Source organism: Phragmites australis, chromosome 24 (assembly GCF_958298935.1).
Source record: "Phragmites australis chromosome 24, lpPhrAust1.1, whole genome shotgun sequence".
Lineage (NCBI taxonomy): Eukaryota > Viridiplantae > Streptophyta > Magnoliopsida > Poales > Poaceae > Phragmites > Phragmites australis.
Window position 1 is genome coordinate 3539877 of NC_084944.1, and position 16815 is coordinate 3556691.

General features: G+C 40.6%; 1 pseudogene; it reads right to left on the reverse strand.

Moving 5' to 3' along the window:
• Positions 1-223: 223 nt before the first annotated feature.
• Positions 224-14544, reverse strand: LOC133908008 (uncharacterized; annotated as a pseudogene).
• Between the last annotated feature and the right edge of the window lie 2271 nt (positions 14545-16815).

Here is a 16815-nt window from a genome sequence, read left to right on the forward strand (position 1 = left end):
GTGACTCACCCAAAATTCCAATAGGATACTAAAAGGCAACCGGATTGAAAGAAACCATCATTGTATTAGTAGATCTAGGATGCAAAATACCTTAGTAGATATAGGATGCAAAATTTAACAATTGACAGAATCTAGCATCCTGATCTGCTCATCTATATAAGACATGAGAGTAATAAAAAACCTGAAGCAACAAAAAATCAAGCAAAGAGATCGATCTGGTACCTCAATTTACTTTCGGATCGGGCATGGGAAAGAGCCCCCTGCATGTCGCGGCCGCTGTGCGTGGTGGCGTGAAACCGAGCAGCTTCTGGAGGTTGGTGCGGATGCTCATGGAGCAGGGGAAGTAGAGGAAGGCCATGGAGCAGTCGGTGGGGTCGTTCCTGAGCAGGCCACGGTGGCTCATCCACTGAACGAGCGGGAGGGCGCGAAGGGCAGCTTGGCGATGGCGCGTCCCTCGAAAAGCGAGTTGAGCAGGCCGAAGAAAATGAAGAGCACGACGGCAACGACAACGCCTAACTTGAGCTTGGAGAGCGAGAGCTCCCACGTGGCGTCCTTGAGGCTGGTCTCGACACGGTCCATCTTCTTGGCCCGCAACAAGGCAGGCTGCACGGAGGAGGAGGAGGAGGAGGAGGAGGTGGCGCCGGAGGAGGCGGAGGGGTTGGAGCTGGACTTCATGGCGTCGAACTTGCATGAGTGGCGCTCGATGGAGGCGTGGAGCGAGTTGTAGGTGGCGGTGCGGTAGATGAGGAGCCACGAGATGGAGCGGGGTACGGCGGACACAGCAAGGCGGGGTTTTCCCGGGGGGTCGCAGAGGGCGGGAGGAGCGGAGAAGGCGGTGGGATTGCGCTACAGAGGAGACCGGCGCGGGTGCTGCGGAGAAGAACGGAGCGAAGGAATATTCCTGGGCGGACGGATCACGCCTTGCGTGTTTTTTAAGTAGGAGAGATGTTTGCATACCTACTTCTTTATCTCTACTATTTAAAAAATGCATAGTATTTTGTGAAGTCTTCACGCACTCTTTATGGTCTGCATCGTTCTGTAGTCTGCCCCCCTCTCACAAAACTCGACGCCGACATATGGCCTCGCGTCAAAATTTTTCTTCCGCCCCCACGTGCGTTCCACCCATCAAAACCGCACCAAGAACCATCTCGGACCCTGTACCCGCCCCTGCCGTGTTCACCAGGGGCGACATCTCCACCGGCTACAGGAACCTACTCCCTGTCCGTGACTGTTCCAAGAGTTGGCCCTAGCACCAGCCGCCCTCTTCCTCCGCCGCCCCTTCCCTCCTCCGCAAACCGCCGCCACTGCCGTCCGCGTCCTCTGCGCTTCCTCATCCGCCAACGTACACCGAGCGCCGTCATACGACCCATCCACAGCACACTTGATCCCGCTCCCGATCCGCTCATGATTTGGAAGAGGAGGGCTTTGATTCGATTAAGAGGCCTCGATTTTGACGACATGGAGTTCGATTCGCGCTGCGACGCGCTCGATCTGGGAGGGGATTGCGTCAATTCGGGCGTGGGGGATCGATTTTCACGAGGAGTTCGGTTTGTGCTGCCAGCTGATCGATTGGATAAGGAGGGCGTCAATTCAGCGAGGTAGATTGATTCGTGCCCATACTCCTAGCTGTCGTCCTGCAGTTGCAGCCGACCTTAATCGCTCTCGTGTTGGCAACGACCCATGGTTGTTTGTCCATGCTCGCCGACGGTGTGAGGGCCTGAGTCGAGCGATGAGGGCTTTGATGTATGAAGAGTGCACCTCTGGAGTGAATTCAGTTCATGTGAAACATATTTTCTTTAAGAAATTCATGGAGATATTGATGCTGTTGGGTCCTATCATGAACAATCCTAAGGATCTTCTCTACGGAGCTTTTCTTAGTAATATTGCCTCCTTGTTTTGCTACTCTATCTATTAGTCATTTGTACCGTACTTTCTTGTACTAATTTGTGGAGATCTGAAAATGCTAACAATTCTTGTTCCAGGTAATGTTTCATGGCTGAAAGTGGTGATGGAAGGTTGTCAAATATTTCAAGGAGGTTCTATGAGGGTATGTGTTCTTCATATCATGTTCACAATTTCATAAATTTAATTGATGAGAGAGTTGCATAAAGAGACTAGAGCGAAAATATGTATCAGTTCTGCACCAGGCATAGGATTTCATATAAGAGCTCTCTACTTTCCGTAACTGTTGTGCACTTGATGTGTTCCTACTAGCAAATTTTAGAACTTATACATTTGCACTATATAGTGATTCATTAGCCTCCCACTAGAGTTTTGGTTACTGACTGATGCGAGTTAAGCTGAGCACTGAAACAATTTGGTTTGCTTGAGTTTGTGAGACATAGTTGAGCAGTGAACGATGTTATGCTTTAATCTACTACAATTATGTTCCTTTTAATGAAGTACAACCTTATCTCCTTGGCTCTTCATGCACATTACCTATTGTGTCTGTTGAGCACTGCTGCTACTGATCTGTCCCCTAACACGTGACCTTAGTCATTGATATGTTCTATTTTAAAACTAGGTGCATGGTACTTCCTAAACAGGGTTCTTTTTACAATAAAAGTGTTATCAGAATCTAAGAACTTACTGATGCATAACAACTTTACGAGGACTCCAATGATAGTCTTGAGCAATAATACATAAAATAGGTGCAATCATAGCTAAAAGAGAACCTTTTGTTTCTATTTCGTTGAATCTAATACTATTTTGTTTATCTTCTGCTTCAGCAGTGACTGCCAGGTTTTTAACATTGTATGGTGACCTTTCAGATTTGAGAGACTTTTCAATTGAATCTGTGATGCATTATTATGAATGCAGTTCATCTGGCCAATGAATCTAGAAACTAAAACAAATTTCAGGTAAAGATGACTAGATTTCTTCAGGTAAAGATGACTAAATTTCTACTTGGTTCTTTATTTCTCTTGAAACCGTTGACTTTATTTGTAGCTTTTTCTACTGTTAATTATTGAAGGCAAAGCCTATTATTTGAAGGTATATCGATTGCTCCCATACTATTCACCTCTGTCTATACATGATTGTTTGGCTTGGATGAGGTGAGAGCAAATGACCTTTAGAATTAAAATGAATGAATAATCTACGTGGGCTTATGGTGCTGATTAGATAGATATATAGTAGACCAATTAGTGTTGTGATAGCATGGCAACATCGCTCACTACATGCGCAATGATTGATAGCAGTTAGTGATGGAGGATCTTTTAAGTCTTCAATGCTTTATGTACTTGAGTTGGTGGATACTCCGAACACGTCTTAGTATTAGAGTAGTAACTTATTGGATGTTTCTTAAGGGAAGAGCTGCAATTGATAGGTTGAAAAGGTCCAGTAATATAACTATACAAGTTTACAAGAGGAAGAACTAAATAGAAATGCATACAGGGGAACAAGAGGTCCAAGGTACTATTTCTCTTTGATAGTATGCCGAATATCCTGCTTCGGCCAAATTTTAGGAGATAAGGTCTATGCCCTCTTCAGCCAGTTTAGAAAGCAATCACAGTGGAGCAATCAACTTGTGTTTTGTCAATAACAAGTTCTGGAGAGTGCTACACACTTTATTATTTCTAGCAGTTATATCAGTTTATGATCTTAGTCAATAATAAGTAATGTAGAGTGCTAAATACTTTATTTCTAGCAGTTTTAGTCAGCATTGTGGATATTATCTAAATTTATGGGTGCTCCGTCTTGGATAATATTTTTATTTCAAGCAACAACTTCCAATCAAAAGGTTTATGGCAATTACTTTTCTAACTTGGCAGTTTGTAGGATTGTTTGCGATAAAGAGATCTTTGAATGATTCTTGTCTCATGTTTGCAGAGTAAATGATGCAGTTTCAAATGCTCAAAATATGATGTCATGTAGTCAAATGTACGCTAAACGGTAGGGCCACAAGGATGTTAAACTCACGATTGTGGTTTGTTTGTCTCAAAAATATGTTGTGCTTCATAGAATGAGTCAACAAAATGTGAATGCTATGATTCAAAATTAGATACCAATATGAATGCCTCAATACCAAAATGTTAATAGCTCCTTAGATCTATTAATGTAAGCAATATCTATACAAATGCTTGATGTCATCTTGTGCAGTTTTTGTTTCCATTGCAACGCACAGGTATTCCACTAGTCACCGTCTAAATGGACACCCCATGTTACAAAAGTATCTTAAAAAAGTATCAACAAAACTCTTCAGTTGCTTAGATTAAACACAAGGTCAGTGACTCCCTGTTAGGCAGACTTGATTAAAATTAAGCATGTTTATCTCTAAGAGAGGAAGATCTTGGTGGGTAATGGTAAAAATACAAGATTTTACGAAGATGTTTAGATGTACACTAATTCCCTTGCTAAAATGTTTCCTGTTGTTTACTCTATCTGTAATGAAAGAATATTGCTATATACAAATGCTATAATATACAGTTGTGCCTTGAGTTTAGAAGATGGTTAACTTTGGATCTTCAATTTCATTGGGATTTGATCCTTATTTGGTTAGTAAGTGTCAATCTTGGATACTCTGTTAATATTGTTTCTTGGTCCTAGGACAAGAAATGTACTTTTAGTGTCAAATCCACCTATGATTGGTTAATCAAGGATGCCCCTCATCAACCTTTTAAACACATCTTGAAAGCAAAGATCCCTTTGAAAATTAAGCTATTTTTATGACTTATGGAACATGATGCTTTGTTAACTAAGAATAACCTCCTCAAAAGAAATTGGAGTGGAGATCTTCACACCCAGTCTCAAAAGAATAAACCAGATGTATTTCACATATATATCAGAATTTGTTTCATCATATATGTGGTGACATTATCAGTGATATACAATTCTATATCGAACAAAAATAACTTTATTGAAATAAATACTAGAGTTTTAAACAGCAGCAGAAGAATAAGAGGAAACTCCTACGAAAGCTTCATGACACCATAGGCAATTGACTGGGGGCAATGCAACCTAGGATACTTCGTCTTCATTGTAGTCTTCAGCTTCCTTGATCTTCACGTAGTTTTCTTCAACTGAGTAGTATTTATTATTGGAAATAGTAAGTGTGAATACATATCATACTCCGCAAGTGTGAGAAAGTATGACATAAGGGCTTAAGACAAGAAAGACTTGACCCAGATTTACTACATCTATGTCATCCTATCTTAGAACTCAAAAAGACACAACAGTCCTATTTACTATATGTGATGACACCAACATTCAAGAAAACAACTCATCAGATTTCATCTGACTACCAAACTCACCAGGTATCCCATATCCTGCCTACCAACTCATCGGGTTACCACCACCTAACTACTAGAACCAACCATCCCAGATCCCCCACTAATCATGAAGAAGTCCAAACCCGTTCTTGACCGTGAGCACGGCTGATATACCAGTTTTACACTATGCAGAGATTGCACACTTTACCCATGAGTCCTGATTTCATCACCCGTATTACTAGGTGACTGTCTCCATGTTGCTGTGCCGGCAAAGCACTTTTACACTTCCTATAATGTACCACCAGTAGATCACTAAAAGACCATTACAAAGCTCCCACCGACCCGTAAGCACCCACTAAGGTTCCACAGCTAACAGTGATTCTATCACTGCAGATACCCCTCTTGTGCTACTCAACCATCCACTAGTGCCAACATAACTGGAGGGGTATCTAATTAATTGGTCAGACCGTACCCATATAAACCTCGTGGTTGTGTTGTTGTGCCGAGTTATATGTCCATGAATCGGTCATTAGGATCCTACATAGGTACAAACCACAACCCAAATGTGCATTCCCGCACCATCATGAAGTCAACCATCCTGTTAGGATTCCTAATTCCATGTTACTACAAAAATTACCATTTTTTGGTTCATGTTGCATAGACATTAGTCATGTTTAATTATAACCCAACCATGACAGCGACTAGTGTATCTACCCATTATTCCCAGGACTCATACAACAATGATAAGAAAAATCGTGGAAGAATCTAGTAAACCCTAAACATGAGTTTTATATTGACAAGCTTACAATTAGAAGTAGAAGACACACTTTCCTACAATGAGATCAATGTGATCAAGGACACTTGCCTTCCTCAAAGTGCTACTCAAAGGTCACTGAAGTCTTGATCTTGAATATCCTCGAACGGCTCCAGGACAAGATATTCTACACACGAAGAGAACAAACACTAAGAACAAGTGCAAAATGATGCTAACACAATAAACAAACCCTAAGGCTAGCTAGGTTACGCATTTAGAAAGATTTGGACACAAGAATTATCCAAATCAGAGCTATGATGCGGAAGTTACAGCTAAACAAAATTTCAAACGAATAAAAAACATGAAAACTAATTTTTTTTGGAATTAAAATTAATTTTTCAAAGGCCTAAAACATTTATTTATTTTTTAGAATTATTTTATAGCATAAAAATGATTAAAACTATTTTATAGAATTTATTTGCAATTTTTATATGCAACAAAACATATTAAAGCATTTATTTAACTAAATAAAACACATTTAAAACATTATTAGAATTAATCTAGATTTCCTAAAACTATTTTCTAATTAAAAACGTTTATTCTTAACATTAAAACTATTTTCAGAATTAAAAACCTATTAAAACACATTTATTTAAATCATAAACTAATTTCTAGAATTTTTCTATTAAAAAATCTATTTCATAATTATTCTATTTTTGTGATTTATTTTTCTAAAGGAAAATCGAATTACTTCGCAACACTGATGTCATCTAGCTGACTGGGCTGCTGACTCGGCTCTAATCTGCTAACTGCACTGCCATGTTGGACAAAATGATGACGTGATGGCTTGTGTGGCACTGACGTGGACTACATAATCTCACTGGGATTATGTGCACACGTGTCGATTTCCTATTTGCTTGTGAAGGGGTACAACTAGATCTGATCTGGACTGTCGGTTGAAAATCGGGTGGAGGAGAGGAGGTCTACCTAGGCTCCGGCGATTCAGAGCTGCGGCAACGAGCTCGGCCACGACGGCGCACGGTCAGAGGACGATGACGACAACGCTATGATGCTCAGGAGACGATGGCAAGCGGCGAAGCACGACCAGGTGATTGTGGCGAATCCGTTTGACGGCTCAAACGGCGGCATGGCATACCGGAGAAGCTCGGCGATGGAGGGACTTCAACGGCAGGCTTCAGCAGCTTCTGGAGCTTCATGTGGTGATCAGAATTCAACAACGAACGACTGGGGACGATGAGATGCTGACAGTGAACACCAACGAAGGTTCATATGGTGAACTCGGTGAAAGGATCCAATAGCCCAAGAGGGGGGGGGGGTGAATTGGGATATTATTATTTTTTTAATTAACTACTGCTTGACCAAATAAAACTTATAAGAAACGCAAGTAAGGAATTTTAACTAGCACAAGATAGCTACCACGCAAGAATTAACTAAGAAAGACAATTCCTAAGAAGAACTTGCAATAATAACAAAGCTCAAAATAAGATGCAAGAAAGTAAAGAGTTGGAGAAGACAACACCGATTTTTTTTCCGAGGTTTCGAGAAGTTGGCACTTCCCCCTAGTCCTCGTTGGAGCATCCACCAAGGATGTCGCTCCCCCTTGAGTCACCAAGGCTCAAGTGCTCCCTCTTGATTACCCCTTCTCCATCTCCGGATTGGCGGGAATCAAACCAAGTACATCCTCTTTTTCCGGGGCTCCCACAATTGCTCCAAGAGCTCACCGAGAAATCCTCCGATCACCAAGACCGTCTAGGTGTTGCCAACCACCAAGAGTAACAAGCCTCAAGCTTCACTTGACAAAGACCAAGCCTAGACAACAGCTAGATGCACACTTGTTACTCTCCAAGCACTCAAAGAAGTCCTTAATCCTCAACTAAGAACTTAAAATGGACACAAGTGCTCCCTCTCTTGCCTCTAAATGACACACCAAGTGTATGAGCTGCTACAGGGTCGCAAGAGCAACTGTTGAAACCAACTGAGTGGGTATTTATAGCCTAGAGATCAAAAATTAGCCGTTGGCTAACCACTCTCATTTTACTGCAATCACCGGATAATCCGCTGGCTATATCCTTAAGATCACCGGATAGTCCGGTGGGTTCAAACCCAGAGCCAGCTGTCACTAGCCGTTGCACGGCAACGTTTGTTTTTCTCCGAAAATTTTCTCTGCTGGAAAAGCTCCGGTGGTCACCGGATATTCCGGTGTAACACTTCTGAAATTTTTCATATAATTCGGATACCTCAATTAGTGTTTATCCGGTGAGTATTAGACATCCATCAGAGGATAATCCGGTGAATAAATGTTTTGTGAGCTTGTCCAATTCAACTCTCTTTGAGCTCTAATTCCTTGACAGCTTCACCATGGACTTGTATGCTCTACCTAGTGCTAGAATTTAACAAGTGTGCATCATCTACGTCTAGACTCACTAAGTCAAGCTACTACTTTTAGCCTCCCTTTATAGTACGGTCAAAAGACAAAAAGAAAAGGAGACCTATACTACTCTAAGTATCCTCCATCTCCTTTGTGACACTTAGAACTAGAAGATCCTTAGTCTTAAAGCATATGTCCTTTGATTGTCCATATAAGCACTTTAGGGACCAAGATTAACCAAATGTCATTGTATACTGAATTTTTGATTCCCTTCAAAACAAATTGTTAGTCACAGTAATATGGTTGTCATTAATCACCGAAACACTTACCACTTACCTAGGGGCCTAGATGCTACAATCTCCCCCTTTTTGGTGATTGATGACAACACAAATAACAATAGAGATATGAATTTGAAGAGCAACCTATCATACTAGGCAAAAGAATGTATAAAGCAATAAAAGCGAGATAAAGTCTAGCGCTACAAAACTATCATGCTAGAATAGGTAGGAATTATGCGAGCATGAAAATAAACACAATGTGATGACAGGCGAAACACATCCATATACAGAGCCAGATAGCCTGTCATAACATCAAAATAGCCTGTCATAACATCAAAATCAATCCATAAGATCCAACATTTCAAAACTAGCTACCCAAAAATCTAACCTCCCCCTGAATCAAAATCTCACTAGGCCCACCAGCTACTTTCTCTACCAACTCCCCCTATTACTAGACTCTCCCCCTTTGGCATCTAAGCACCAAAAAGAGAAAACTAGGACATGACTAAGCAGCCGGAGCTGGAGAAGATGGAGGACCCGATGCTGTCGAAGAAGGTGCCACGACGAACTGAGAACCGTCGGCCTCGGAGTCGGAGCTGGACGAACTGTGACCCGCAGCTGCTGTCGCCTCAACGATCTGATCCTGCACTGACTGAAGAGTAGCATCTGGAGCGTCAAGTGCTGGCTCAGCGACTGAAGAAGGCACAACTGAGGGACATGAGGAGAGATGACTGGCTGCTGCTGCTCGGGGACTGTCGGCTGTGGAGTGTCCTCGAAGCTCAGAGGGCCAGTGGGTATAGGAGAAGTCAACGATGGTAACACTGGCCTCTGAGACATCCCAGCAGGCAGAGAGTACACTCCGGAGGCCAAGAGAGCTGACAGAGGGAAATCGGACCCTGGAGTACGCAAGAGTGCACTGACACTGCCTGGGAGATGACTCGGGGCAGGAGCCGAAGCAGGTGCTGGAGCTGGCAACTGAAGGCCCTGTGCCTGGAAAAGAACGGAGAACAATCTGGCGTTGTTCTCACGGTCTGCCTGAAGTGCTGCAAACATGGCCTGCTGCTGCTGCTGTAGTGACTGCATCAGTGCAAACTGCTGCTCCTCTCGGCGGCGAGCATCCTCCGCCTGAGCTGCCTGCTGCTGCTGCATCTGCCGAAGGATAAGAGTGATCTCCGAAGGCACTGCAGCAGAGGGCTCGGTGGTAGCTGTCTCAGTATCTGAGGAAGGAACTGAAGTCTGAGGCGCACCCTGAGTAGAACCACCAGCCTCAGCATCATGACGTCTCGGGAGTGGTGGAATGAACTCGATATCCTCCGAGTCACTATCGTCGTCTTCCAAGTCTATGAAGGCATGAGGTAGCTCTGCCTCGGCCTCTGCAAGGGCCTGGTCCTCAGCGGCAACTCTGTCTCGCTCCTCTGCTGGGATTTGCCGCTGAGCCTGCGCCATAGCACGCTGTCCGCGACGTCTGTCCGTCGGAGCGCTAGGAATATAGTCCGGAAATCGCTTCGGGGATCGCTGGTAGACGCCAAGATGCTCTGGATAATGAATCGAGCGAGCCAACAAATATGAGATGAAATGCGCGAATGGCTGCTGTCTGCCCAGACCCTCTGCTATGTTATCCTCAATCTCACACAAGATGAGATCTAAAATGTCGAACTGCTGATGAGTGAGGATAGATAAGAGCAACCACTGCTGGATACTGGTGATAGCCTCTACGTTCCCGATCCTAGGCAACAGGCTGCGTCTGAGTGCAAAGTGAACTGCCCTCGCCTCCGGAGTCAGCATCTCTGGCAGTCATAAAGCAGGGGACGAAATCCACTAAACACTAATTATATTTGTCAAGTAATAAGTATAAAGAATATTTTTTATTTAGATGAGATCCACGGACAGGTGGCTGCTATCCAAACGATGCTGCTGGAGGAGTTGTCTGCAACACTGTTGCATAGATTTTTTTTCCCACTCTTTAACGGTGTTCACATCGTCGTAAATGTATGGGTGAATCCTTTGCGCGATTTGGCTGTGCTTGGGGAGAAAGGGAAGGGAAAGGGAGTATCTGTTTCTTCATCAGCAAGCACATAACCGTTTGGAACCGTCTTGCTGACGTCAGGAATGATGAACGGGTGCCATGCAATCGTAGAAGGTTCCAATGGGAACGATGGGAAGATGAATGGATGGAAGCGTGCATTTGGACGAGTAAAAGTAGATTTTTAAAATTAGAACGGTACAACTCTCTTCGGGTAATGTTCATGAACTTTTTGGATAAATCCTTGCGTGCCAAAGAGAATTTTAGGAATCCCTCATTGTGTACTTATAAGGTGGGTCCAGACCATATATCATTGACATGTGGTGAGAATATATAGCTAATATTATATATTTTATAAATATTATATATCTATAAAAGTTATATGATGATGACATATATCTTACTCGATCCAAGATTAATCGTGTTGAAGTAGAATATAGAGATAAAATGTACGGCTGATCATACCGAATATTGAAGTCATCTTCTAATTCAGGAAGGATTTTTAAATATTTAAAGTCTGCCGATCTAGATAGATTAGATCTAAAGGAGTCTAAATTCGTTATGTTCGAATTTCCCCAACTATATAAAGTTGGAAGATGGGCACGTAAAAAAAAATTAAGATGGAATCCAACCTCAGATCGAATAGAAGCTTTACAACAAGCAATTTGAGTCTTCAAGCTTCCAAAGTCACGAACCCTCCAGTGTAGCTGGATAGAAGACCAATACCATTTGAAGATCATTGGCAGAAGCAATCACCTATCCAACTAGATCTTCAGAAGTAGAAACACATAGATCCACCTAGTTCTTAGATTTGATCCACACACACCTTTGTACTTTGTGATCCTAAGAATATTCAAGATAAGATAAGGTGCAAGTCTATTATCCAACTGAGAAATCTGAATTTGTATAAATCTATGTCTCTATTTAAGATACTCTTCGACGACTACGTAGATATCCCTATTTTTTATATTCTAACAATAGATAATTGCATACAAATCTTCGACAACATGAAAATTGCATATATATGATAAAACAAACATGGTGTAATATGTACTATTCTCCGCTACATAAATACTTAGAATATTAGCATTGTTGAGGTAAATGACACGATCAAATCCCAAAGGCGTGTGGATGGTAGCGAACTTGGAATTCGCAAGTAAAAAGGTCTAAATATGTTTCTTAATTCAGAGGCCAAGATAATACTATATATATTCTTTTATTTTAAAATAATATGGTTTTATATAACTAGCAAGTAGCCTAGCTAATAGTGTGGCTAGCGTGTAATATTTATCACGATAATATTTCATTAAAATTAGTCTCTTTATTTTTTGTTAGTGTCATTTAGTTACAAAATACATAAAATTAAAATAAAAAAAATATTAGTGAAAAAGAAAATTATTTATGCTCAAAACTTGTATCTGAATCATATACACGTACTAGTTCAATTCGTATATATTTTGATCAACTATCAAAATCATGTATTAGGTCCATGCAGGCCAACCAAATCAGAATATGTTTGTCTTTCCTTTATAATATGCATTGTCTGCTGCTTGTTTGATATGACAAACTTGAGGTACAAGGTGCTTCTTAATCTATTGTCTTAGTAAAAAATTTAATTTTTTATTATAAATTTTAGTTATTGATTAATTGTATTTTGCATGAACTATTTACTTAGGTATTTGATTTTTCTAATAATTTGATTTTTATAAGACTAATTTGATATGGATTCTTATTTTTTATTCTAATCACAATTTTAATTATTTTTTTATTTGAACTCTTTATTTACATATTTTGTTTCCCAAATCGTATGGAAATCAAAGTGCTAATTTTCTATAATTTTTAATATTGAATTTATGTATTTATTAATCGTATTTGATATGAACTCTTTGGTTTCTGAATTTATGTATTTATTAATTGTATTTGATATGAGCTTTTGGTTTAATCTAGACCATTAGATGTTCATAATATTGAGTGATCTAGATCCTTTTTTTCTGATTAAGGTGAGAATTTTGTGACCTTAAGAGTGAACGTGGTTGCTCTTTTTTCTCTCAAATAATAATATAATAGATCAAACCTTTATATCATTACAAATAAAAATATAATGCACTCTCAATTATATATGTTTAACAACAAATAAATCGTTTACATAATCTTGAATCCCAACGATAACACAATATCTGAAAGTTATGCCGGACCAACACGAAATATGCGGTCTGCACTCGCAGATAATGCGAGAACTTTCCTTTTTTGAAATCACAATTTGAAATCACCCGCGTTGCAATTTCGTCTAGAAATAGCTACTGTGTAGCTTCATTGTTTTGGGATGTACCTTCAGTAAATCTCGACGTATCATCGTCGTGTTGACTAATTTGTGGTGAAACTATGAAAGGCTGTGTGTTATAAATTGGATAGTATTTCAAAAATTGCAGTGAACAAAGCAGACTGCCCTGTTGCTTGCCTGATTTAGTGAACGAGTTGTTTGAGATGGATGTGCGAAACCTACAAATGCTTGGTCAGAAGGGTATGATATAGTGAGTCATGCTGCTTTTGTAGTAATAGAGAAACTATACAACTACAACATCTCTGGTTTGATTGCCATTATGCCAAGTTTGTATGGAGATCGGTTCTTGTTGTCTTTGGTTTACAACCACTAACAAGAGTAGCACACTTATTTCGAAGTTGGCTACTAAATGTTGACTCAACATGGCGGTCTCAAATTTTGATTAGAGCTAGTGTATTATGTTGGGCTATATGGTTAAATAGAAATAACATTATCTTTAATAAAATATAATCACAATCTTATATGCAGGTGATCTTTAAGGAACACACTAGATCCGCTATTAGTCCCTCTTGCAGAAGATGATTGCAAGAGCACCGATGAAGTGAGCATGTCGGACATTAGAGACGACAGTCATGTCCAATATAGATGGACGTTTATTAATCGATTTTGTGTCTGAATATTTTTACTTGTTTCTTCATTTGGCAAACTTTTGCTCCGTGTTGGCAATTATCTCACAACCCATGGCTGAGACTTGTAATAATAGATGGTTAGATGCATTATTTATGCAGAGACCGAAATAAAGAAAATCCTTAATCTAAAAAAAGAAGGCAGTATATCCATGTTCGGCAACTCCCCAAGGCCATGTTGGGATGTGCTTACTTCCGACCCAATTGAAACGGGTGGGCTACGAATTTAAACTAAATTCCTGCCCATCACAAGGATTGTGCCGGAATTAGGCCCATCCAAAGTTCCAAACGAAGCCTAAAGCGCGCTGGAAATGAAAGAGGCATGTGCTAAGCAAGATACGTTAGAATCACCCTGAATGTAAGCGCCCCTTCCGTTGTTTTTATTTGATGCGTTTTTATTTTTCATGATCTTCAAGGTGTCACATTAGCATTAACTTTATAAATTTATATAATCAATTTAGGTAGTTTTAATTATATAGAGTGACTTATTTGATGAAGTTTCACTCCACATAGTCTAATATGCATCAAATAAAAAAGAACAAAGGAAATGGTAACCTGGAAAATACAACTCCGTATGCTATTGCGTACACACGATTTATCTCAGTTGTTCATTCCTCTCGTATGATACTCTTATCCATTCATTGATTATCTCATCTCATATGATACTTTTATCCATTCATTAATTATCTCATATATCGTATGTTTTTTCACTTATCTCTTCAGCATAAATCTCAATATAAATAAACGTTCCTGATAAACTATGTATCTGTATGATCTAGTGGAATTTTATTATATGATACCGTAGATCCTCCTGGGCACGATGCGCGCGCGTAGGGCTTCCTCATGACGGGGATGAACTCGCGCATCTCGCTTAAGCCCACCTCGTCGCCAGGCACCTCCTTCCACTGGAACTCCCTCACCATGTTGGCCACGAAATACTACAGGTGCACCATGGCGATGTTGATGGCAGCGCAGATCAGACACGGAAGGGCATCATCTTGATCTCCTTAGCACATCTCCAACAGATATTCTGAAAATTCATCCTCTATAATACTATTACAGTATCTTCTAACACTATTACAGTATTCTCTATTTTTTTCATCTCTAACAGCTACTCTATTTACTACCTTCTATTACTCTCATTCTCCCTTCAGGCCCACACGCATACGCTGGCTACAGTGATAGAGAGCCGATTTTTCTCGTCAAATTTGCCGGCTTTTATTTGCTTCCTGTATCCCTATAGAGGTGGATACGGGAGCTATTGAGCCATTTGCTGCCGCTCGCGATCGGTAAAAAGTAAAAAAAGTGTGCTACAATGATTTACAGGAAGAAAACCGATTCAGTTGGAGAAGGCCTTACGTCCACCCCTTGCCGTCGCTGCCTGCCAAGAATCGCTCTGGCACGAACTCCATCGGCCTCCACCCGGCGACAGCACGAGGAAAAACTGGACGCCGGCTGGCGGCAACGGAGATACGCCGCCGCCGCAAGGGGCGGCGGACTCCGGGAGTGCTCCGTCTGCTTGGTAACATCACAGGAGCATTTCTCCCTCTCCCGGTTCCCCCTCTGCAAATTTCGGCGGCAGCTGCTTCTGATGCAACTGTGGTGCTTGCAAATTCAGCTGATGTGCTATCCATCCGAGGCTTGTATGTCTGAAGCCTGAACACTGAAATTCAGCTGATGGAAGATCGCATGCCTGATTGCCTGCAAAGCTTGTGCCTTGCATCCTGAGAAGGACAGAAGCAGAACATTGGCTACAGATACATTCAGAGATCACATCGAACATGCCTCTATGAATTTGGCTCTTTCGTGCTTCAAATTGTGGAGTCAGGGTGGTCGGTGTTTAAGTACCGACCACCCCTGACCTACCATTTTGCTTTGATTCCCGATCAAATAACGACCAAAACATCTAAAATAAATTACAGAGATGGGGAACGAAGTGGAGCAGCAGCACAAAAAATTTCAAGCTCAACCGTGGCCTCTGGAGAGAGAAATGAAAAACAAAACCTAGACTCACATGCAAAAATTCAAAATAAACAACAACTGCTATCGTATTTATCAAAATAAATAATATATTAGCGTATTTACAAATTTAGCACATGTATTCGACATCTCAAACACCAAAAAATTAATTCCAGTATCTGAGGCACTGAAAACTACTATATTCGACACCTGAGGTGCCTAATACGACACTGTTCATCGTATTCGACGCTTCAGGTGTCGAAAACTCTCTGTATTCGGCACTTGAGGTACCGAATACGGTGAACAATGTAATATTCGTTATCTTAGGTACCGAATACAGACCAATTTTGCTCATGTCACGTCGTGTCGCTGTTTTCGGTGCGCTTGGTCGCGTCATTTCGTTTTTATCGATTTTTTAACCCACACGCTGTTGTCCCCGCGTTAATTAGTTAGCTCCCGTGCTCCCGTGTTTCGCTATAAGATGAGAGCGGGCTGGCAAGAAGCCGCAACACGAGCAAAGATTAGACGAGCAGCGCGAGCAAGGGAGGAGAGGAGAGGAGAAAAATAGGGGAATGTGTGGAGAGGAGAAGCAGCGTGAGGTGAGGAGTAGCAGCAGTGCAAGGAGAAGAGAATTAGTTAAACATGAGGAGGAGCAGTAGCGTGAGTTACAGTAAGTACTTAAATTATATATTTAATTAATACTTATAGCAATAATAGTAATTAGAGTAAGTAGATTATTTAATCTTTTCAATTACATTTTTTAATTATTTTTTAGTTTGATTATATGAATTTGATTATTTGCTTAGTCAGTGTAATAATAATTTGTGTGAATTTGTATAGTAGTAATAAACTTGAATTTGAATAATAGTAATTATTTGCTTAATCAAAGTAAGTAGATTGTATAATAGTAATTAATGTAAATTCGATTAGTCAGTATAATTAGATTATTTAATTAGTTTAATAATATGATGATCTAGTGATGACACTTTGCGTTAGTGATGGTGTATGGTGGTGGTCTAGTGTATGCATGCTCTTTATAGGTGTAAGTAGGGTGTTTAGTGCAACGAGAAGAAAGAGAGAAAAAAAAAGAAAAAAAGAATAGGTAAAAGATAAAAGATAAAAAATAAAATTTAAAAAGATTAAATAACTTGGGTTGGACATAAATTTAATTAAAATCACAATGCACCAAAAAATTATCAAATTGAATTTTTTTAGTTAATAGTGGTGCGTGTCTG